This window comes from Xenopus laevis, chromosome 4L (genome assembly GCF_017654675.1).
Source record: "Xenopus laevis strain J_2021 chromosome 4L, Xenopus_laevis_v10.1, whole genome shotgun sequence".
In the NCBI taxonomy this organism is placed as follows: domain Eukaryota; kingdom Metazoa; phylum Chordata; class Amphibia; order Anura; family Pipidae; genus Xenopus; species Xenopus laevis.
Window position 1 is genome coordinate 41,078,203 of NC_054377.1, and position 22,737 is coordinate 41,100,939.

At 37.6% G+C, this 22,737-nt stretch overlaps 1 protein-coding gene across 2 annotated transcripts in view; it reads right to left on the reverse strand.

The window, feature by feature from the left end:
- bcar1.L (BCAR1, Cas family scaffold protein L homeolog) overlaps nt 1-22,737 on the reverse strand; it is an 80,441-nt gene that overhangs the window by 49,039 nt on the left and 8,665 nt on the right. Inside the window, exon 2 of one of the 2 annotated variants that reach the window (XM_018256557.2) lies at nt 12,294-12,386. The gene's annotated coding sequence lies outside the window, so the exon portion shown is untranslated. 2 annotated transcript variants of the gene reach the window in all.

Consider the following 22,737-nt stretch of genomic DNA (forward strand, 5'->3'; position numbering starts at 1 on the left):
ATCAGCGAGTCAGTAACACACAAGTTTGCTGGGGGGCTTTGAGGGAAATGATTCCTTTTGCAGCACTTACTTTATCCTGACACGTTCCTATGATTTTTATAGGAACGTGTCAGTATCGCTTTAATTTAATGGCCAATCCCTTTATTAAAGCTTCATGCATTGGCAATTTCATCCCCACTTTGAAACTGGTTACGACAATATACTTGAGATCCAAAAAGCATATGCATGCATACTGCTGCAAGTGCAAATTGCAATGGGAGCTTCTTTGCATACGCCTGATTTGCTGCTATAATTCTAGGAAAATATGCTGCTTTGTGGACTTTAAAAACAACTGATCTAAGGTAAATGATAAAGACAGCCATTGAACTATGCATCACACAGGATGGGGGGCACCAGCCTCCTTCAGCCCAAATGAATTCAGCACTGTAAAATTGCATGCAGCAATGTATTAATAGAGGAAGTGCAGGTCCTTGCATTCTGGAATGCAAAAACTTGCAGCTACTTACAGGGCATGAAACAAAAAATGTTTGTACCTTGCACTATGCTGCATGCAGTAAATGACCTCTGGGAGCTGGTATTCTGAAAATTGCACATTGCACTACAGGAGCCTGCATCCAAAAATTTCACATTGCACTGCATTTGTAAATGAGGCTTTCTAGAGTTAACCTGACTAAAATAAGTTTTATGATTCATGGAAGGAAGATACAATCAGAACTCCTCTCTGAAAAACATTAATGCTTGGCAAAGCATAGCCTGCAGCGAGAAGAAGGAATATTCTCAAAGCAATTATATTTGTCCCTTGTGCAACTATATAGGCCAATAGCTGAGTTTTTTTTATTTTATGTTTTTTTTAATGATTTAATTGAGCAGCCATAGGATATATAAAATCTTGCAGATTCTCATTTTACAGATTAACATAATAATGTTGCTGTATAGTTTGATGTAAGCTCAAGATGGCACTGCAAGAAATTATAACAAAGCACGGGTATATGCCAATACGCCTTTAACAGAATAAAAGCCTAGGCTGCCCTATTGTTCATAACTACATTAACTTTGTGGCCGACAGGGTGTTTTCACTGCCAAGGTTCTATGAGAAAAACTGTGACTCAAAATACCTTTCCTTATCACTCCATGCTGCCAACTTGCACACTGACATATCTATTTGTTATCTATTTGTTGTCTGTCGGAAATCTCCTCTCCCATGGCCAATAAAGCATCCAGAAATATCTTGTAATGCCTATGAATGGGGATTATTACTTATCTTAATATTTGTTCACACTACACACACTATGCATTATCCAGACCAGATACACGGATATTGTTCAGGCTCGATGGGGCACTATACACAAATAATCTAAGGACTTTTGTAAAGCTTCATGTCCTAGAATCCAGCAATTCACAATGGAAGAAGGTGTAGGAGGGGTTGCAATACTCTAAAGGGGGTTGGGAAATCATTTATACAAGTCATATTTTCCATTCAATTTATGGAATACAGTACATTTATATTTATTTTAGGAAGTTCAATTCAGTGAATTATCTGAATGAGTTCATGTAAAAAAGAAGGGTATATTACCCTATAGAAGTTTACAATTTTTTTTTAAAAAATGAAACGGTAAAAGATACTGTTTAGTGGAATTTTTATGGCAACAGCAGTTACCCTATAAGCATGTCTACTGAGAAGGACTTTGGAGGGATTTGTAAAAATTTACAACAAACATGGTGCAATTGCTGAGTATTCTATAATAATGGTGCACAAGCTATTTCCACAAGACAGTCACGATTTTGACAGCTCAGATTGTTACTGAAATGTGATGACTTTCTCTTTGATTCCCTGCAGTGAACAGCCAGAAAAAAAAATACAACGTTTCTAAAACTTCATTAAATGAGAGGCCTTTGTCAAGGCCCATATGTGGCAACTGCACTTAGATACATTGTAACAATTTAAGATAGGCAAAGATACAATAAGGATGAACAAGTCTCTTGGGGAAACTGTGACTTGCAGCTTAAAGGGCAATTCACCTTCATTAGCAAAACTGTAACACATAAAATCTGACCCTAAAACCCCCAGAAATGTGTTCAAACTTTCCATAGCCTGCAAAATTCTGTAAAATGCGTATGGTATTAAGGGGAGGGGGGCATGAATTGGGTGTGGTCAAAAATATTCCCCCATGTTCCGCGAGGCAAATCTTTTTGTTCCTCTATTTTCCAAATGTTGGGAGGTATGTTACTAAGATGTTTAAATTTCAAGGCAACTATTTGTAGAATGCTATTCTCGATATAGAAATATGAAATAATTAAAAATACTAATGCCATTTATAAAAAGAACATTTTATGGCACCAGGTTTTTAACCCCAAATATTTTAATGGAACTTGATCATTTTCATCCAAAAATATGTACATTACTACAGCAAGAAAACTGTAATATAATCTTGGGACAGCATAACTTGAATACCTCAGACTTAATTAGGCAGCACCCACAGACAATCTAACTGGTGCTTTAACAGCTGGTAGCGTGTGTTGCCAGCATTTGTTTTTAGAGCCTGAAATACTAACTGCTCCAATGCAAGCTGTGCTTAAAATCCACTTACCAGATGTTTCTAAGATCTGATCAGAGACACAGGGCCTGGGGGGTTCCTGCAATAGCACTGCTGTGTCATGTTTTAGTAGGATTTTTACAAACTGCTTCTAAAAACCAGGTACAACTCTCCACCTGGAACCTGCCAGCAGCTAGTTAAACCTTATCTGGACAGGGTATACATAAATATCAGGTTGCAGGGAATATTAGGGTTGTTGGATAGACTTTGTGAAGAAAGGATCTCAGATAAAACTTGCCATGCATTTTGCAGCAGTGTCCTATAAACTATAAATAGCTAGACTAAACAGAACAATTTGGGTGGTATACAGCCGACAGCCAACTAATATTTGGCTTGCCATAGGACTCGCTCGGAATGCAGAACGGATTTCACCCAGAAAACTTGCTATATGCAATGTGTACCATGAGGGCGGATTTTTAAGAGCAGAGTTTTCTGTCTGTTTATTTATGGTCAGTAACAGCCCAGGGCATCACACTTGCAGTCATTTACTGCTGTTGCCAGTGATCTGTCTCCCTGAAGGATGCTGCCCATTGTTGTGAAATAGTGGAATTCTTTTTATGTGTGATGAGAATCAGTTAAGGAATGCAATTAGAGATCAGGCCTGATCTTGCTTTACCTCCATCGGCCTCTTTGTTTTGAGTCATGAGTCACACTGGCTATGACCACATCAAAATCCCCCCAACAAAATAAGAATTCTTCTGTTGGTCAGAAAATGTCGAACATTTATGAAAGTTTACCATGTTTCCATAAATGTTGCCTGTAAATAAAGTCACTGGTTTTTGCACAGGCATATTTATAAGAGGATAACATTTTTCATTAAACAATCTACAACATTATTATTTTCTCAGAGTAGGGCAGATTTCTGCAAGGAAATGCAAAAGTATGCATCCTCCCGATGTGACCAACGACAGGTTGATCCTGTGTTGGTGGCAGAAAGCACAGAAGAGAGTGAATTGGCCTTTTCTCTGCCAGCACATCTATGCCAGAAATCACTAAATACTCCCATTTGCTTATACTGAATACTGTACATAATTTCTATAATGTATACAAAAGCCCCATTCTCCTTTATAAAGTATAAAGCTGGCCATTATCAGATTACAACAGCGGGAATAGGAACCATCAGAGTGAGGACCAGTCTTTTATAGACCCACGCCGCCCCGCTGATGACATCACAAAAGGGGCGGATGAGCAGGCACGTGTCTATAAAAGTTGAACCTGGAATTCGGAAGCCGGCATTGTAAGGGCCGCGACCCTTAAAAGTGGTCATACACATAGAGATCCGCTCGTTTAGCTTTATAACCAAACGAGCGGATCTCTCCCCGATATGCCCACATTGAGGTTGGTGATATCGGGCTGAATGGATTGTGGGCCCTAGGACCCAATGATCGGATCATAATGTAGGTAAAACTGGTGGTCGGAACGTGGGACTGCATCAACAAACAGACGCGGCCAACGGGATTTTTAACCCTGCCAGATCGACATCTGGCCGACTTACAGCCAAATATAGATCAGGGAAGCCCGTTGGAGGGCCCAACGCACAGGCCGATAAGCTGCCAACTGGGACTGTTGGCAGCTTTTATCGGCCCTTGTATGGCCAGCTTTAGCTCTAAGACTGTTAGCAGGGCCCTCTGTACCTTCTGTATTGGCCTGTATTTGTAAATAAATGTAAATGTATACACTCTTCTATTGTACAACACTGTTAATTAGTTTAGCACTTTATATATAAGGGTTGTTATTATTATTATAATTAATAATAATAATTACTGCAGTCCACTTTAAGTTTTAATAACCTGCACACAAGTACTTTAAAAATCTTCCTATCAAATGACGTCACACAATGTCAAATAGAGTTCTGACAAATTCTGTAGAAGTCGCTGCTGAAATACATCTAAGAACCTTAGCCTGGCAAGTTCTGTAAAATAGCAAAATACTACAATGAAAACTCTATAGCAATTTAGAGGTTAATTATGACTGCAGCTCAGCAAACACGAATTTTATTGTGATGACTAATGAACAAACCAAGAACAGAGGGTTTATACTAGAGCGAGTAATCAGGTAAAAATGTATTAAATCAGTTTAAGGATTGTGCAGGATGCTGTTTGAAACTCATATCCGGCTTCCTAGCATTTCCTTATTGTGCAAAGGAAAACTCTGCACACGTTTCAGTAGGATTCCTTGATTTCCTGACAAAAAGTCAGAGCGAGAGAGAGAGAGAGAGAGAGAGAGAGAGAGAGAGAGAGAGAGAGAGAGAGAAAACACCAAGTTATGTTTTTTCTATGCCTGTAGCCATACTTAAAGATTATTTATTTTTTCATACACGAAATACTCCCAGCAAATAAGAAGTGTTTATCATACATTAATATTCACAAAAATCTGAAATTATGCCACAGATAAAGAGTGCACAGTACGTTGATTCTCAGCATATTTAATTTCCCTGTGCTGCCATACTGTTTGCCTCTATGAATAGATTCACATATGGCTATGCTGTAATGATGTTCTACTGAAGTAAACTGGACACATCCAGCAAAAAAAAATATGTTAAACTATTATCACACACATATTTAAGTGGGAATATGCTCATTTGGTTGCTTTGAGTTTACTGTAGTATAAAGGGGTAAATTAACCCTTAACTCCCAGAGGCTTTCTGGCAGAGAACCCAGAATAATCGATAGTGATGTGCGGGCCGGCCCGATACCTGCGGGTCTGGGGGGCTCGGACCGACCTCACTGCACTGTTTGCGGGTCTAGTTGAGCTCTTCTACCTGCTCTCCACGCCCGCGACCTTAGACTGCTGGCTTCCAACTTCCAGTTTTATAGTCATGAGCCTGCCCCACCCCTTTTGTGACATCATTGACAGGTCTATAAATGGAGGGGGAAGCCAGGTGCTGTATTGGGTCAAGTTTTTCTCGACTTGCATATCACTAATACTCGGCACCTGCACTTAGATACAATTGTAACAATTTTTAAGATAAGAAGTTTTCTTGGGAGAACTGAGAGCTACAGGGCAATTCACCTTCATTAGCAAAACTGTAATAACTTTTTGAGTCACGTATTTTCCTGACTTTCAAGTGGTATGAACAGTAAAAAGCTCTAGCACATTTTAAGAACACAGAATTTTGGAATAAAGAGATGATTTAAAAAAAGAGACATCTTTAAATATGTGACCCACCCCCACTTTGTAAATCTCTGCCTGCCCTCTTAGGTGTGTATATATACTTTATATATTAAAACAGCAGTTGGCCTTGGCATTTCAAGCAAGAATCTTTCCAAATAAGGCTGTTATGTCTGCACTTCCTCAGTTTTGGGATTACATCTAGTCCAACACCAGTACAACATTGGAAATACTAATAGGGGTGATGAGATATGCAGAGAAGAACCAAATCCATCTGCTTTATGCTATTGAAAACACACAAAAATGATCACAGAACCATTTTCTCATGATGATGACCATTTTCTCATGATGTTGGTGGGCTCCGTCCTACTGTATCTGGAAATCTGGTTACAACGTGATGATGAAGGAACCAAAATAAAAGGCACTTGCAACATCCTATCTACTACTTGTGTTACATTTTAAAGGGATACTGTCGTGGAAAAACATGTTTTTTCCACAACACATCAGTTAATAGTGCTACTCCTGCAGAATTCTGCACTGAAATCCATTTCCCAAAAATATTCAATTTTGAAATCTGACATGGGGCTAGACATTTTGTCAGTTTCCCAGCTGCCCCAGTCATGTGACTTGTGCCTGCCTAGGGTGGAATTACTTTCTGGCAGGCTGTAATTTCTCCTACTTAATGTAACTGAATCAGTCTCAGTGGGACTTGGCTTTTACTATTTAGTGCTGTTCTTAGATCTTCCAGGGAGCTGTTATCTTGTGTTGGGGAGCTGCTATTTCGTTACCTTTCCATTGTTCTGTTGTTAGGCTGCTGGGGGTGGGGTGATATCACTCCAACTCGCAGTACAGCAGTAAAGAGTGATTGAAGTTTATTAGAACACAAGTCACATGACTGGAGGCAGCTGGGAAATTGACAATATGTCTAGCCCCATGTCAGATTTTAAAATTGAATATAAAAAAATCTGTTTGCTCTTTTGAATAATGGATTTCAGTGCAGAATTCTGCTGGAGCAGCACTATTAACTGATGTGTTTTGATCCTTTTAAGTTAAAATAAAATAGTTACTGGAGCCATACCTTACTGTAGCTACTTGTACAATATCTCTCATTTCCCTTGTTATCTCTCTGGTTTCCATTCATCTCTTCTACTCCCCAAGTACCTTTATCTCTGCTTCAGTGCACTGTACCTGCATGTGAATGGCAGCGTGGTTGAGATTCTATTTCTCTGGGCATTGTTCCACACTGATATTTTAGGACAAACCCAACTAGTCCAATGCCTGTAAAATTATTGGCATCTGTTTATGGAGGTTATAAAGCAGCGTGGAAAAGCATTGATTGTGATTTTTTTTATTATTATGATCATGTATTTATAAAGCAAATTCCCCAGCATTGTACAACAGAAGAGCATATGCATGTATGTATATCTTTATTTATTTAGCAATACTTGTATAAACAGCACTGTACAGCAGAGTATACAAATCAAACAAACAAAGGACATAATATCAGTTTGCAGAATGCCCTGCTTGTTCGAGATTACAATCCCAATGGCAAAATGTCTGTTTTTAAATTGTTTTTATTTCATTGTGTGAACTTCTACAGGATTTCAGACCACTGATGCGCTCTTATACAGATATTGAGAATCTTGGGTTAAAGCATGACAGAACTGCTGTTTTGTCAGAGAAAAGGAGACAATCCAGGGAAAGGGACATTGATGTCCTTATACATAATAAACTTTTATTTGTGAGAGGAGAGGGTCATTCTTCCACTTTACAAAGTACTGGTAAGGACCCATCTAGAATACTTGTGCCTACTAAGACCCTCTCCTATTCATACCCCAGTCTCTTTTTCAAATAAATGCATGGTTGCCAGGGTAATTTGGATCCTAGCAACCGGATTGCTGCAATTGCAAACTTAAGAGCTGCTGAATAAAATGCTAAATAACTAAAAAAAAAAAAATAATAAAAAATGAAAACCCATAGCAAATTGTCTGAGAATATCACTCTCTACATCATACTAAAAGTTAATTTAAAGGTGAACAACCCCGTCAATGACGGCTATGAGACGCTTCAAGAGGGGATGTAACTATGTATAAATATATAAGGGGGCCACTTAATAAACTTTCTGTTGTTTTATTTACTAGTAAGTCCTTCGAGCTGCCAAAACGATCACCAGGGACTGGTTTGATTGCCATCTTGGCGTCAGCAAGATTTTTTTCCCCTTCTGAGGTAAATTTGAGTTGCTTGAGGTTTTTTTTTTATTATTATTTGCCTTTCTATGGATCAATTAGCAGTTAGGCAGACATTACATAGACATAAAAGGTTGATGGACATCTTTTTAAGCCTAACTTACTTTCCATGTTATGGCAATTGCTTAGAGGTTTATGGGGGTGATTCTGAGCATTGTATGCCTGACTCTTGAGCTTTAAATTGCTGTGGGCAACAAAATGCTTAATATATCCCTTAACAAATTTCACCAAGACCCCCCCCCCCAGGGACCCAGTCAACAGTTTGAGGATCACTGACTAAGAAGGAATGAATCTTTCTGTGTAATTTGTAACTGTAGTCTCTTTAGCTACAGAGTTACTGCCATATGATTCACACAAATTCATTTCACATGTTCCAAAAGACATATTGGTGGGGATTGATTATGAAACAATTCAATTTACAATAATTGTGGCAAAATGGCCAAATATAGGCATAGCTAGGATTTGTGTTGCTATGAGTTAAGTCAGAATGCCTAAGTGGCAGTTAGCTTGTGCCTGAGGTGCAGAAGAATATAGGGCCAGGTAAAGTTGGCACTATTTTAGCATGCGCCTGGAAACTGATAGTGTCTGAGGAGCAAAGGTATCAGCCTAGCCTTGTCATTTCTGCTGTACTTACAGATAGAAATAGATTTTATGTTCATTTTACTTATCTATAAGGACAAATTGACAAAATAATTCTGTTTAGCGTAGGTCACCCTGAACAAGCATTTAGCAGTTACTAATGACACATCGCTTGCCTCAGCATGGGAATACCCTTGTTTTACTCGAAAATACAAATACATTTTTGCATTTGAAATTCCCAATTTAGCAGCATACTGTTCCTTTAAACAAGGGTTTTTCTTAATCTGAAAACAAATACTAAATCCCGGCATGTCGATGCACACCATCCCCCCACCCCCCAATGCAAACAAAAACACATTATTGTGCTAGTGATGGACAGGTATAAATTAGTTTTACGGGTAAGATCAAGATCAAGTCAAGGCACATACAATATAAAAAGCAAGAGGAGAGAGAGAGAGAAAGTGGATAATGAACATAAAAATGAAAGAAAAGTAGAGAGAGGGGAGGGAAGTAACATGAAAAAAAATGTATAAAAATATTGGAGAGAGGAAGGCAAGGATTATAGAACCAAGTGGGAAAAACAAGCAGGGCAGAGAGAAAGGAAAGGGGCAGATTGCAGCGTAGGGGCCTTTTTCAGGTCTGTTTCAGCAACGTGTGGCATTACCCTAAGGGGTGCAAGCAAAGCTGCCAGTCATGGGCCCCATGAACATATCTAGTTTAGTATCTAATTCTGCTTCAACATATACTGTATAAAACACATTTTTTCTGGATTTTTTCTGGATAGTCAAAATATCAATCAATCAGTATGCAAATACTTGTGGATCACTGAGCACAACACATGTTAATCAGTTTTTTTTCCGAGAGCCTGAACAAGTCACCTTGTCCTGGGGATGTCAAGCGTGCAGCTCAAACAAAACAAAGCTCCTATGTAAACTAGATATGCTTTTTTAAGCTTGCAAATTAATTAAATCCTCCCTGATTGGTCTCCCTAATGGGTCTATGCAGAGAAGATCACTGTAGACAAGTTAAAAACCAGTATTTATAAATGTGTATTTAAGCTTGTCCCTATATGTTAACTGGTACTTGTTTTCAGTATAACTGTGCCACCCAATATTAGGCAATTTGTCAACAGGGCAGAATGAATTAAAGTGGACCCGTCACCCAAAAAAAGTATTCCAAATCCTATTTTATCATGTCAGTCAAGCAAAATGAACTTTAATTACATTGTATATATTATTTAAAACTTGTTTCCATCAGTGTGGGAACTCATAATTATAGCAAGCAGGCAGGAGCCATTTTGCGGACACTGTTATAAAGACAAGCCTTGTATCATCTCATAATCTTGTTTGTGCACCAGAATGGGGGACCTGATGTCCATCCCCATGCCCTGGCTGCACAATCAAATGTTTAAGAGAACTGGGGGAATATGGGGAAAGCAGTGACATCTAGGAAGTGCTGAATGGAAAGTGAAAGTAATTGCTTGCCCCGCCTCTATGCCTAGGCATAGAGGAGGGGCAGGCAATATTTGATTGACAGCTGAGATTTTTAAACGAGTTTACAAAAGCTATGAATGCTTTAATAAAAAAAAGAATTTGGATTTCATGTTTAATTTGAAAAGGACTTTTATTATACAGCTTTTTATGTCTGGGTGACAGGTCCACTTTAATGCAGGTTGAAACACAATTCATTTCTTGTTATGTATTCGGGGACAGGGTACAAATAAGAATTGTGAAAAACTGGGATAGAAAAGATTATATAGGTACTTTTTCCAAATTTCTGTATTGGGCTGCTTGCTACACAATAGCTTTACATGTCTCAATGGGTTTCAGGATCAACATTCCTGAAACTGACAATGCAGAAAAGAAAATACTGCCAAGCAGATAGCACAGGCTATGGGAAAGTGAAATTCCGCACCACTGTATCAGGACTGAGCAAGTAGCAAAAATAATATGTGAGCACTTGCAATACACAACACACAACTGCTCTTATTCGCCATAATACTGATATAGACTCTATCGAGTATCAGTAATATGTTTCATTCATTCATTCAGCTGTTTAAATCATTTTACTTTTAGTTTCTGGGATTCTTGTTCTTAGATGTATATGTGTCAGTTCAACTGATATCAATGATGTGACACTGAAAAAGAAGGGAAGAAGGGACTTACATAATAATAAACATGGAGGTATACAGAATAGGAGGTCAGCCAACATACTCCAATACGAACCAATATGAAAAAGTTTGGGAACCCCTCTTAATTCTTTGGAGTTTTGTTTACCATTGGCTGAGCTTTCAAAGTAGCAACTTCCTTTTAATATATAACATGCCTTATGGAAAGAGTAGTACAGGTATTTCAGCAGTGACATAAAGTTTATTGGATTAACAAAAAATATGCAATATGCATCATAACAAAATTAGACAGGTGCATAAATGTGGGCACCCAAACAGAGATATTAGATACATACTTAGTTGAGCCTCCTTTTGCAAATGTAACAGCTTCTAAACGCCTCCTATAGTCTTTGATGAGTGTCTGGATTCTGGATGGCGGTATTTTTGACCATTCGTCCATACAAACTCTATCCAGTTCAGTTAAATTTGATGGCTGCAGAGTATGGACAGCCTGCTTCAAATCATCCCATAGATTTTCGATGTCGGGGGACTGTAACGGCCATTTCAGAATATTGTACTTCTCCCTCTGCATAAATGGCTTTGTAGATTTCGAAGTGTGTTTATGGTCATTGTCTTGTGGGAATATTCAACCCCTGCGTAACTTCAACTTTGTGACTGATGCTTGAACATTATCCTGGAGAATTTGTTGATATTCGGTTGAATTCATCCGCCCTCGACTTTAACAAGGGCCCCAGTCCCTGAACTAGCCCACAGCCCCACAGCAAATTTGACAGTAGCTAGCAGGTGTTTTTCTTGGAATGCCGTGTTATTCTTCTTCCGCTATGTAAAGCGCTTTTTGTTTTGACCAAATAACTCAATTTTTGTCTCATCAGTCCAAAGCACTTTGTTCCAAAATGACTGTGGCTTGACTAAATAAGCTTTTGCATACAACAAGCGACTCTGTTTGTGGTGTGAGTGCAGAAAGGGCTTCTTTCACCCTGCCATACAGATGTTCTTTGTGCAAATTGCGATGAATTGTAGAACGATGTACAGATACACCTTCTGCAGCAAGATGTTCTTGCAAGTCTTTGGTGGTGATCTTTGGGTTGTCTGTAACCTTTCTCACAATCCTCCGCATATGCCACTCCTGTATTGTTCTTGGCCTGCCAGACCTGGGTTTTACAGCAACTGTGCCTGTGGCCGTCCTTTACATTCCTTACAGTTAAAACTGACAGTTTAAACCTCTGAGATAGCTTTTTGTAGCCTTCCCCTAAACCATGATACTAAACAATCTTTGTTTTCAGATCTTTTGAGAGTTGCTTTGAGGATCCCATGCTGTCACTCTTCAGAGGAGAGTCAAACAGAAGCAAAACTTGCAATTGGCCACCTTAAATACCTTTACTCATTATTGGACATACCTACCTATGAAGTTCAAGGCTTAAGGAGCTAATCCAACCAATTTGGTGTTGCCAGTAATCAGTATTGAGCAGTTACATGCATTCAAATTATTAAAATTACAAGGGTACCCACATTTTTACACAGCCAGTTTTTCACATTTGATTTAATCTCATACAACTGAATACTGCTTCAAAAATCTTTGTTTAGAAAACACCCCAGTACTCCTAAGTATTGAGGACTAAGAAATGAAAGACATACCACCGTTCTTTGTTGTTGAAAGTGGAGTAAATTATTATGCAGGCTCAGAGGGGTTCCCAAACTTTTTCATATGACTGTCGATAGTTTCAGCTCCTAAAAAAATTCAAATTACAAGTTCACAAGTTCTACATAGAAATAACCACAAAGGTAGAAGTAAATGGAGATATATCATACCTCCTAACTGTCCCGTTTTTAAACAGTGACAATTTTGACAGCTCCCGGATTGTTACTGAAATGTCCCAACTTTCTCTCTGATCTTCTGCACTGAACAGCCAAAAAACATTAATACGTTTCTTAAACTGAGGCTTGTGACAGAGAGCACAGAACTGCAGGTGCACTTAGATATGTTTGCAACAATTTAAGCTAATTAAATAACCAAGTGTAACTATTTAAGTTAAGCAGGTCTCTTGAGGAAACTGTGACTTGCAACTTAAAGGGCAATTCACCTTCATTAGCAAAACTGTAATAACACATAAAACCTGAACCCTAAAACCCCCAGAAATGTGTCCAAACTTTCCATAACTTGCCAAATTGTGTAAAAAGGATGTGGTATTCAGGGGGGTGTGGCCATAAAATGGGCATGGTCCAAAACATTTTGCAAATGTTTTTGTCCCTCTTTCATTTTACAAATTTTGGGAGGTATGATATATCATGTTCTAGTGTGAGTCTTCCAAAAAGAATTTCAGTTCTAAGTTTCCAGTAATGAACATTTAAATGTCAGATTTGACAACTGTTTAACCTCAATGAAACACCCATTCATGGGAGGGAAAACCCTGCATTCACTGATTAATTTCTTGCTTCCTCTCTCTCTCACACCAAGCAGAAGGCTCACTGACATTTAGATTTTATATAAATTGTATTGCTGGTATAAATCCCAATAATCTGCAGAAGCAACAGGTCTGTGATTTATACATTCTTCTCAGGCCTTGTTTATTGTACTAACAAAGTACAAACAATGGATACATTTATTGAGCAAAAAGTAATTTCTTTTAGGACAATAAGGCAATCAAAGCATGTTTAGTTTCTAGTTATAGGGAAAAATATTTAACAAAAAATAGTTCAGCTAATCTGTGACTCTATGCAGCATCTTTTTCCCATTGAGTAAACTTAAATTTGAAAATAAAGGTTATAGTATAGTTATGTTATTATCCCTGCCAGTGTAGAGGCTTCAAATTGGGGGTTTTTTTTGCCTTCCTCTGGATCAACTAGCAGTTAGGCATGTTAAAATAGATGAACTGAAAATAGATTAACTGAAAATATATGGGGGTTTTTTCAACCTAATTTACTATGTTACTATGTATACATTGTTAGTAGGGAAAGGGTTAAATAGTTGCCACCAAATACAAGAGATGAAGCTAAATAGTTCCTATCCACATTAGTTACTGTTGGATTCCACTAAAAGTGTGCTGTTGGTTTCTTAAAGGAGATTCCACTTATAAAAGTTTAATTCTAAACAACTTCTCAATATGCATTAAGTAACAATTGGCAAAGGTTTTAATGGTACTTCTAAATATGCTTGCAATTGAAAGCAATATTTGTTGATCCTTTTCTGTTCCCTGGTTCTGACACTTGAAGCAATGTAGAAGTCAGTTATATTTTTCAAGGCTGGTAATCTGCTGGCTTCTGCTACATTGTTTCAGGAGTCAACCAAAAGTCAATAAAATATAAACATATATTGCTTTCAATAGCAATTACTTTAATTCACAAACCACTTTCTTTAAAACCACTGAAAATGTTTAATTGATGTACATTTCTTCTTTTAAAATATAAACCCTTTTGAGCAGGGCTCACTTTATTTCTTGTACTGGTTAATCTGTATGTTTCATGGTGTGTACTCTCATTTATTGGAGATTTTCCTAGAATTACATTTTATTTTATTATGCAAAACAGTTTTGGCTGGAGATCACATTTTTCTCATCAAGCATTGGTAAGACAATTACACAGTATATATCTAACTGTGTATGACCTTATGGTAAGGGTTACCATATTTGTATTTATATAACTATAAATCCATCATTTAGCACCCAAAGAATATTTTTCTAGTTCTTGGAATTTGTTCAAAACACATAAATCCTTTCATATGCACTACACGTGTATCTGCAACATGTGATTTTAGTTATCAGCTCAGGTGGAACTGGCTATTGTCAGCTCTGTATAGTGATGCCAACCTGAAATGGTCTCCTCGGTACACTGCAGCAGACCACAGTCTTGAACAACTGCTGGTCATAAGCACAGCTACAATGAAACAAATTAGGTCTCCACTGTATTAGTGCCTGGAACAATGAGGCATTGTCTGCAGCAGAGGAGTCTGGGAAAGGATACAGCAATTTTACAAAAAAACACTGTCTCTATAATCCCCCCCACCACCACCACAAAAGTGCTCTGCTCAAAATATATGGGATTAGTTCCAGGGTCCCAATAAAAGACAATGAGCTATATCATAGCCCAGCTCATGCTAGGGAGGAAACACTTAGCACCAGTCTCCTTTACCCATTTCTTGGATGTTAATTTTTGTACATAAACACTATTTCAATCACAATTAATTCATTAAACAATTTGCAAAAATATCACACATGTATTTCTACTTATTTTACTAATCCAAAGCAAACATGCATAGACTAATCTATAGATAGTCAAAATGATCGACAGATAGACTGATCGACAGACAGGTAGATAGATGGATGAATATAACATTCTCTTGGGAGAAAGTGATGGCTTTCACTTTGTGGATTGCAGTAATATGTTACAATAAGATGTATAAAGCTTTTTCTCCAGGTCCCTGTGCTATTCTAGGAAGCCTGTCTGGATAAAAAAAATAGGCACAAAACAAGGTTCCTGGAGTAATATGAAAAATGGAACAGTTTATCTCCTACAACATTATGAACTAAAGTACAACCAATGTGAGTTCACACATTTTATTAAGTAACTAAGAAATAACAGATTTTCATAAACATGATTTCCCCTTAAAGGAATTATTCAGTATAAAAATAAAAACTGGGTAAATGGATAGGCTGTGCAAAAAAAATGTTTGTATTGTAATATAGTTAGTTAGGCAAAAATGTAATGTATAAAGGCTGGAGTGACTGGGTGTCTAACATCATAGCCAGAACAGTACTTCCTGCTTTTCAGCTCTCTTAAGGTGGCCATACACGGGCCGATAAAAGCTGCCAACAGACCAAGTCGGCAGCTTATTGGCCCGTGTATGGGTCCCCCCGACGGGCTTCCCCGATCGAGATGTGGCCGAAAGTCGGCCACATCTCGATCGGATGGGACAAAAAAATCCCGTCGGATCGCGGGAACAGATGCGGTCCCACAATCCGACCCCCGTTTCCCATGCTTTAGGATCCGATCGTTGTGCCCTAGGGCCCACGATCGGATCAGCCTGATATTGCCCACCTTGCATATCGGAGAGAGATCCACTCGTTTGGCGACATCGCCAAACGAGTGGATCTCTCCGTGTATGGCCACCTTTAGTTTCCACTGACCGGTTACCCTGGTGACCAAGCAGTAACCAATCAGTGACTTGAGGGGGGGGGCACATAGGCCATAACTGTTGCTTTTGAATCTGAGCTGAATGCTGAGGATCAATTGCAAACTCATTGAACAGTTATGTCCCATGTGGTCCCCCTTCAAGTCACTGACTAACTCAGAGTTAGAGAGCTGAAAAGCAGGAAGTAGTGTTCTGGCTATTATATTAGACGTCCAGTCAGTCCAGCCTTTATAGATTACATTTTTGCTATATAAGAAACATGTTTTATGTTGCATAGCCTGTTTATCCAGTTTTTATTTTTACACTGAACTGTTCCTTCAAAGAAAAGAAAAACAAGTAGAATAGTTAGCAACAAGCTTATCTACAGCTATTTAATAACAAGTGTAAACTTCCCTATATGAACCAATGTGACTTTAATAACAAAAAAAAAAAAAGAAAAACAAATCACAATTTTGGAAAGTAATCTATTTAAGCAAAAACAGATCAAGGATTACCTGCAGCACTTCCATTCTGAGTAAAGGGAGGAGATTAATGGTGGATAAGTAGAGTAAAAGGGGCAGGTTGGGCAAAAGTTTGGTCATTAGGGTCAATAAATAGACAGAAATGGGAGTAGACGCTGAGTTGTAAACAGGGTGGTCTTGGGGTGGAACGACAAGAAATACAGTTGCCAATACGCTGCCTGTAAATTCTCAGCCCTGTACTTGGCTCGTATTTTACTGCCTAGGCCAGTGATATGCCAGCCAACAATATATACTAGCCAAGAATGGAAATTCACTTGTTTGGCAACTTCAAAATCACCAAATGAGCAGCTCTCTGCCTGACCTGGGCATCCAAGTGGTGGATCAAGGGTGATACAATTGATGTGTTTTCTACCCAACCATTTGATCACAGGGGGCAGTACAGACCTGTTGGACAGTTGCCAATATCTTCCATGCTTGAAGCAACTTTACACTCATCCAACATAACTGCTCTTTTAACCAGTGGTCCAAATGAAGTCATTAAGCATTTCCTGTCTGAAGCCTATTATTAAGTGCCTTCTTAGGCATGAAACGCACTAGGCGTGTGTATTTAAGGATACTTATTCTACAGTTACCCAGAGCTTTTTGTATTTGTTTGCATTTTAGTTGTCTGGTAGTTATAAATTGTGTCCATTGATCACATAAGAATGCTGTGGACCATAGATCCCCTTGAAGGACCATATCTGACATACACTCAGTAACAAAATTCCTTTTCAAAATATTCCAACACTTTTAGTGGCTCACAAAAGCAGGAGGGCCAATCTCTCCTTATTGAACTATATCTCTATATAACTATATCTCCTAAAATATAAATGTCAATAAGCCCCTATGCCCTAGAGATTTTTTTAACAGCTATCTGACAGTTATTGCTACAGCTTTATGAGCCTGCAGTTGCTTCAATAAAAAGGGGATGTTCTGGCAATTTTATGCCTTGTGGTAGCGACCACAGGTTCTTGGCCATCACAAGGGGAAGTACACAACAGTTGTACTGTAGATGCATGTGTGCAAGCCACACCCATTCACACACATATTTTTTTTTTCTATAGGCACATTAAGCCTATGGATTCAATGGATAAATATTGGCCCACGTCAAAATAGGAGTTCAGACTCTAAACCAGGATTCATTCCAAACAGCTGCATTGGTTTATGTGCACAAATTAGCATAAAACTGCAGGGGGTCTTTGAAATCAACAGCAGACTGTGGGATGCCATAAAGGATCACACATATGGACCAAAGCCATTACAGAAGTCGTGTCTGCAGTGCAGCTGTAAGTGAAATCTCAGTAGGTGCAGTTCAGAACCCTAAATAAATTGTCTAAATTGTTCTCAGCCTGCTTGGCCCTACTGAAGCTAAAATACAAGACCAGAGACAAGTACAATAACAATGCAAAAAGGTATATCCTTATATGACCTTCAGAGATTTATGTTTATACGTCAAGGGCATCAAACTACAATTACTGTGCCGGTTGCTGGTGGATAATTAGAATATAGTATTCTGTGCTATGTTGTATTAACTTGATATGAATTTCAAATGAGTGGTGGTAGAGACATGGTTTTGATATACTTGCATAATGATTTAATTGATATTCATTGTCTTTTTCATTATAGTATTCCATGTGGCAAAATACAGTCAGTGGACAGTAAATTATTAATGTGGATATTGTTTATTTTTAATAAACCGTGTGGGAATATTATTGATGGCACATACTGAGATCTACCGTTTTTGTCATTTTATGCTGTTTTTCTCATTTGTTAATTCAAATAATAATTTTCACTCTGGATCACCTCTAACTCGTTATGGGCTACGCACTATTAGATATGTCAACTCCTCTGTATTTGCTGGGAGTATCTAATGTAAGCCCATTTCACCTGGTCATCTCTGCTGTCAGTAATATGCACCTCAAATGCATAGAATAATCACCTGAAGCCCTCAAAAATCATCTGAAGCAGTGTCATAAAGAACGCCGCAGGGGCAGGAGATGAACAGGGGTGGGGCCAGGGAGGAACAGACACATCCAATTATTCCAGTTTCAGGTTGGCATCCCTTCACTATATTTACTTAACAGTCTTCTGTACTACACTGCATGACCTGAATTGTTTTTCCAGTCCTGTAAAAAACAAAAAGTCAGTTTCAAACTAGAAAGAATTTAAAACAGCATTTCTTCAGATCCAGATTGGGGACACACTGCCAACCCCCGGTGCTCCTATAGAAAATGAAGGGCTTTCATAAATTTACCAGCTAAACAACAATGTAATCAGGAAGTGGATGAAAGCAAGGGAAGGGAGTTTTGAACATGTGCCATGAGCCAAAGGCAATTGCGTTCTACTGCATACTACTGCAATCAATCCTGAGTTTGCAGATTACCCGTCTTTTGTTCATTCCTACTGCTTGTACTAGTAATCTCATCTTCATTCATCTCTATGAAAATGTGATGTATAATGTCTACCTTTTTATAATAAATCTAATCTAATCATGTGGCATAAAAGCAACATGCAGCCGCATAATGCAACTGTCACTTGCAACATTTTGAGGAGATTGTGATATTTAGCTAGGCACTGCATGCATGAACACCCTGGTGCATTATACCATGGCCATCAAGAGCTTTATTTTAGGTTATTTATATGTATTATATGAAACGCCCACATGCTATGAGCTGCTCTCTAAAACATGGTGCCACATATAGTAACCTGTTCAGTTCATTACTAGAGCTCACTTCTAACAGAGAGAGAAAAAGAATGGCCTATTTTTGTGCTGTCGGTAGTCTCTCTGGGTATAGAGCCATGGGCATGCCTTGAACCAAAATGAAATGCAGAAAAACGAACCCACAATTAATCTCCCATTTGCTAAAGCTTACATTTCAATAATATAAATAATTATTTATTTTAATTAGTAGAAAGCAAATCCTGATTGCATTATTACACAGAACAAATCACTTCTTTGTTCACAGCTTAAAAGTATAATCCACTTGCATTCATTTCCAAGAAAGAAACCCTGTACACCCATATATTCCAACAATGCATATTTATATGATAATTCCATTTAAATAATCTGCATATTTGAGATTCAGGTCTGACATGTTTGTGTTTTATGAAAAAGTATAGAGAAGAAAATGGGATGTTGAGATCTCCTATTGGTAGCTGGTGCATTACAGGGGAAGGATAGCCATTTACTACTTGGGAAGTCTTTTTTATTTGGCAAAGGAAGCGACTTTTTGCAAAGGTCACAAAAGATAAACCACTTTAATATTTATTTTGCTGACAGAGAAAGGAAAAACATGGAGTTGGCTTTTACTTTCAGAATGAACAAATAATATAATTTTATTGCAACAACACTTTGATATATTTGCATGAATAATGAATTAACCATCTGCTATAAGACCAAAAGATAAATGATACATTCATTTTGTGCATGTGCACTTTGTAACTGTACACTGTCACCCAAAAGCATGTATGTATGCGGTCATCCCAAAGCATATTTTTTTCTCAACGCCATTTATCTTATGATGGCTGGTGGCTATTAAAATATAAAATATGTCTATACAGTTTTTCAACTATTGCTGTGGTTTCTTTTCCATTGCTAATTTTCTTATCAACACCTTAATTATTAAGGGGAAAATGTATCAAGGGTCGTAGTGAAAATTAAAAATAAAAAAAAATAGAATTTCGAGCTATTTTGTGTGCTTTTCGTCTATCGAATAGGCCAAAATTCAATTTGAATTTGAAAAACAATTTGACTATACGAATATTGAAATTTATCATGTACTGTCTCTTTAAAACTTCGACTTTTCCATTTGCCATCTAAAACCTGCCAAATTGCTATTTTAGCCTATGGGGGACCTCCTAGAACCTAACTGAAGTCATTTGGTGGACTTTGAAAAATCTTTTTTGGGGCAAATCCTTAAATTCGTATTCGATCGAATTTGCTAAAACTTAGATTCAAACGATTTGAATACAGCCTATTCACCCGAGTTAAAAACTTGGATTTTTTTAAAATAAATTTTGATTGGTCTTTTTTTTATCGAATTTCGAAGTTATGGAAGTTCAAAAAAACTCCCATTACTTCAAAATTCGACCCTTGATAAATCTGGCCCTAAATGTTATGGCACTGGCGATTTAACCTTTATGGTACCATACATAAAGTTGGGACACTGCAAGCCATTTAGTAGCAGAAAACTTGAATACAGCATCCAATACACAAACAGATGAGCTCAGGCTGTGTGCATAATGTTACATTTGGGTAGAAAACATTCAGTAATTATATATAGTAAATATACCTTTTCTAATAGTGAAAAGATTTGAGGGCATGCTGATATAGGATATGATAATGATATAATAAACTGTGCTCCTAAGCAAATAATTAAGGTATAGACAAATGTATTCAAAATACTGCAGTAGTAAATCAACGTAATTTATAAATCGCTATAATGTATAAGTATGGAATATATTATCCAGAATGCTTAAGGGACTCAAAACATTTAAACATTTTACCCCCCAATATGATTGTTTTGCCATCAACATGGATTTATGTTATTAATTAATATATATATATATGTTACAGCCTGGAGAAAAAGTAACTCAGTCAAAAGTAATAATTAAGGCAATGTGGGAAATCACACCGCTGTATTTTGAAGTATTCCAGATAATGAATCCCATACCTGTATGTACTATGTACATGTACAGTGAAGCCTGTTGCTTTAGGCCCCAGAGAAATTCAACTGCTCATAATGAGTTATTTGTGGACTAACCTTAGTATATTCCTTTATTGCTCTCCCATTATTAATAATTTATTACAGGGTGAGACAGAGACAATATTATACTTTGTATTAACAAACCAATGTTAACATTGCAACAAATAAATATAACAAAATCACAAGTATTCTGTGATTTTTCACAAGTGATTTTATTTACAGCAAAATGATAAATTCATTCACATTCCAGTCTGTTATGATCTTTAGGGACCTGCCTGTTTTCCATTACAAGTTAAGAATTAGCAGTTGGGGATTTGGAAACCTCCATTGTTTCTATTGAGGCAGAACAATTAAGCATCTGACAGAAGAATGTAAATTGTAACATAAGCACTGTTCTCTTTCAGAATGTTTCACTTCAATTTTTTTTTTTTTTTTTTTGAAGCATTGACTCTTGCTACTCTTGTCCAAAGAGCAATTGACTTTTTGGTCACGACTTGTTCACCTTTGTTAATGACCCAGACAGCTGAGAACAACGAAACATAAAAAGCAGCCGATTCTGAATTTTTTTTTTTTTTTTTTAATGGGCTCAACCATTTCAGAACACCCTGAGATTGCATTTATCAAATATGCCTGTAAATCTAAGTTTTGCAAATGCCAGATTTTTCTCCAAGACTAAAATGTGAGTGAAAAAAAATTGCTGAAGCATCACAAGATGATATTTAATTCTCATAGCTTCATGGGGCTGGTTAGCTTAGTGGCAATTGTGTGTTAAAGGTACAAATATACATTATACAAATACAACATTAATCCATTATTATCCATCATTGCCCTAATTGTACCCCATTCAGCAAAGTAATTCACAACCCTTGTTACAGTACTAATCCATAAATTAATTACTCCCACTTATTTAGTACTGATTTCTAAAGTCGGATACCTAGCTGGTACAGATCTGATGCATAAGGTTTCTTACCCAGCAGGTAAAAAACTTTTGGTTCCAGTTGATGTGTACTGATCCATACAATCATGGACACAGTTGGTACAGTATTGATCTATACACTCGTGGCCCTGGTAGGAACGGTATTTGTCAAAAAAGTCCAACTGCATTTGTTCATATTCCAAAAAGCCTGATAAGTTCACCACAGTTTCAAAATACAGCTTCTGTAAACTGCTAACACCAGCCTGCACAGGCCTGTCATGCTAAAGAAAGATAAACAAAACCTCAGTACTTTTAACTTAAATTTTAGAAAAACAAATACCCTTGTGCAGAAGTAAGAAGTGCACTATGAACTTGGTTCAATTGGTGAGAGATTTCCAAATAAAGGTCCCCATAGACGCAAAGTCCAACCAATCCTTCGAAATTATCGTGTGGTTAGTGGGATTCGAACGATCGTACATCTTACAATTTTTCGGCCGACATCCGAAAATTGATTGGCCAGTTTAAAAAATCTTTATCGGTCCCAGTGCAATCTATCTACGTCTGCAGGGACAAGCAGGCAGCTACCCTTTATTTTCCTGGCAATATCGCCTGAAACTGTCTTTTTAGTTGATGGACAATTTGTACGATAGTACGATTGTTTCGAGATAATCATGGTCTCACAATGATGATCGGATCTTTTAAAAATCTTTACATCTATGGCCAGCTTAACAATTGATTGCTCAGTAAGTTGATGCTGGTCAGTGACTAAAAGCAAGGGGCACCCCTTTTAATAGGCAAGGAAGAAAATTAATTCCTCCTGCCTATTCCTCTC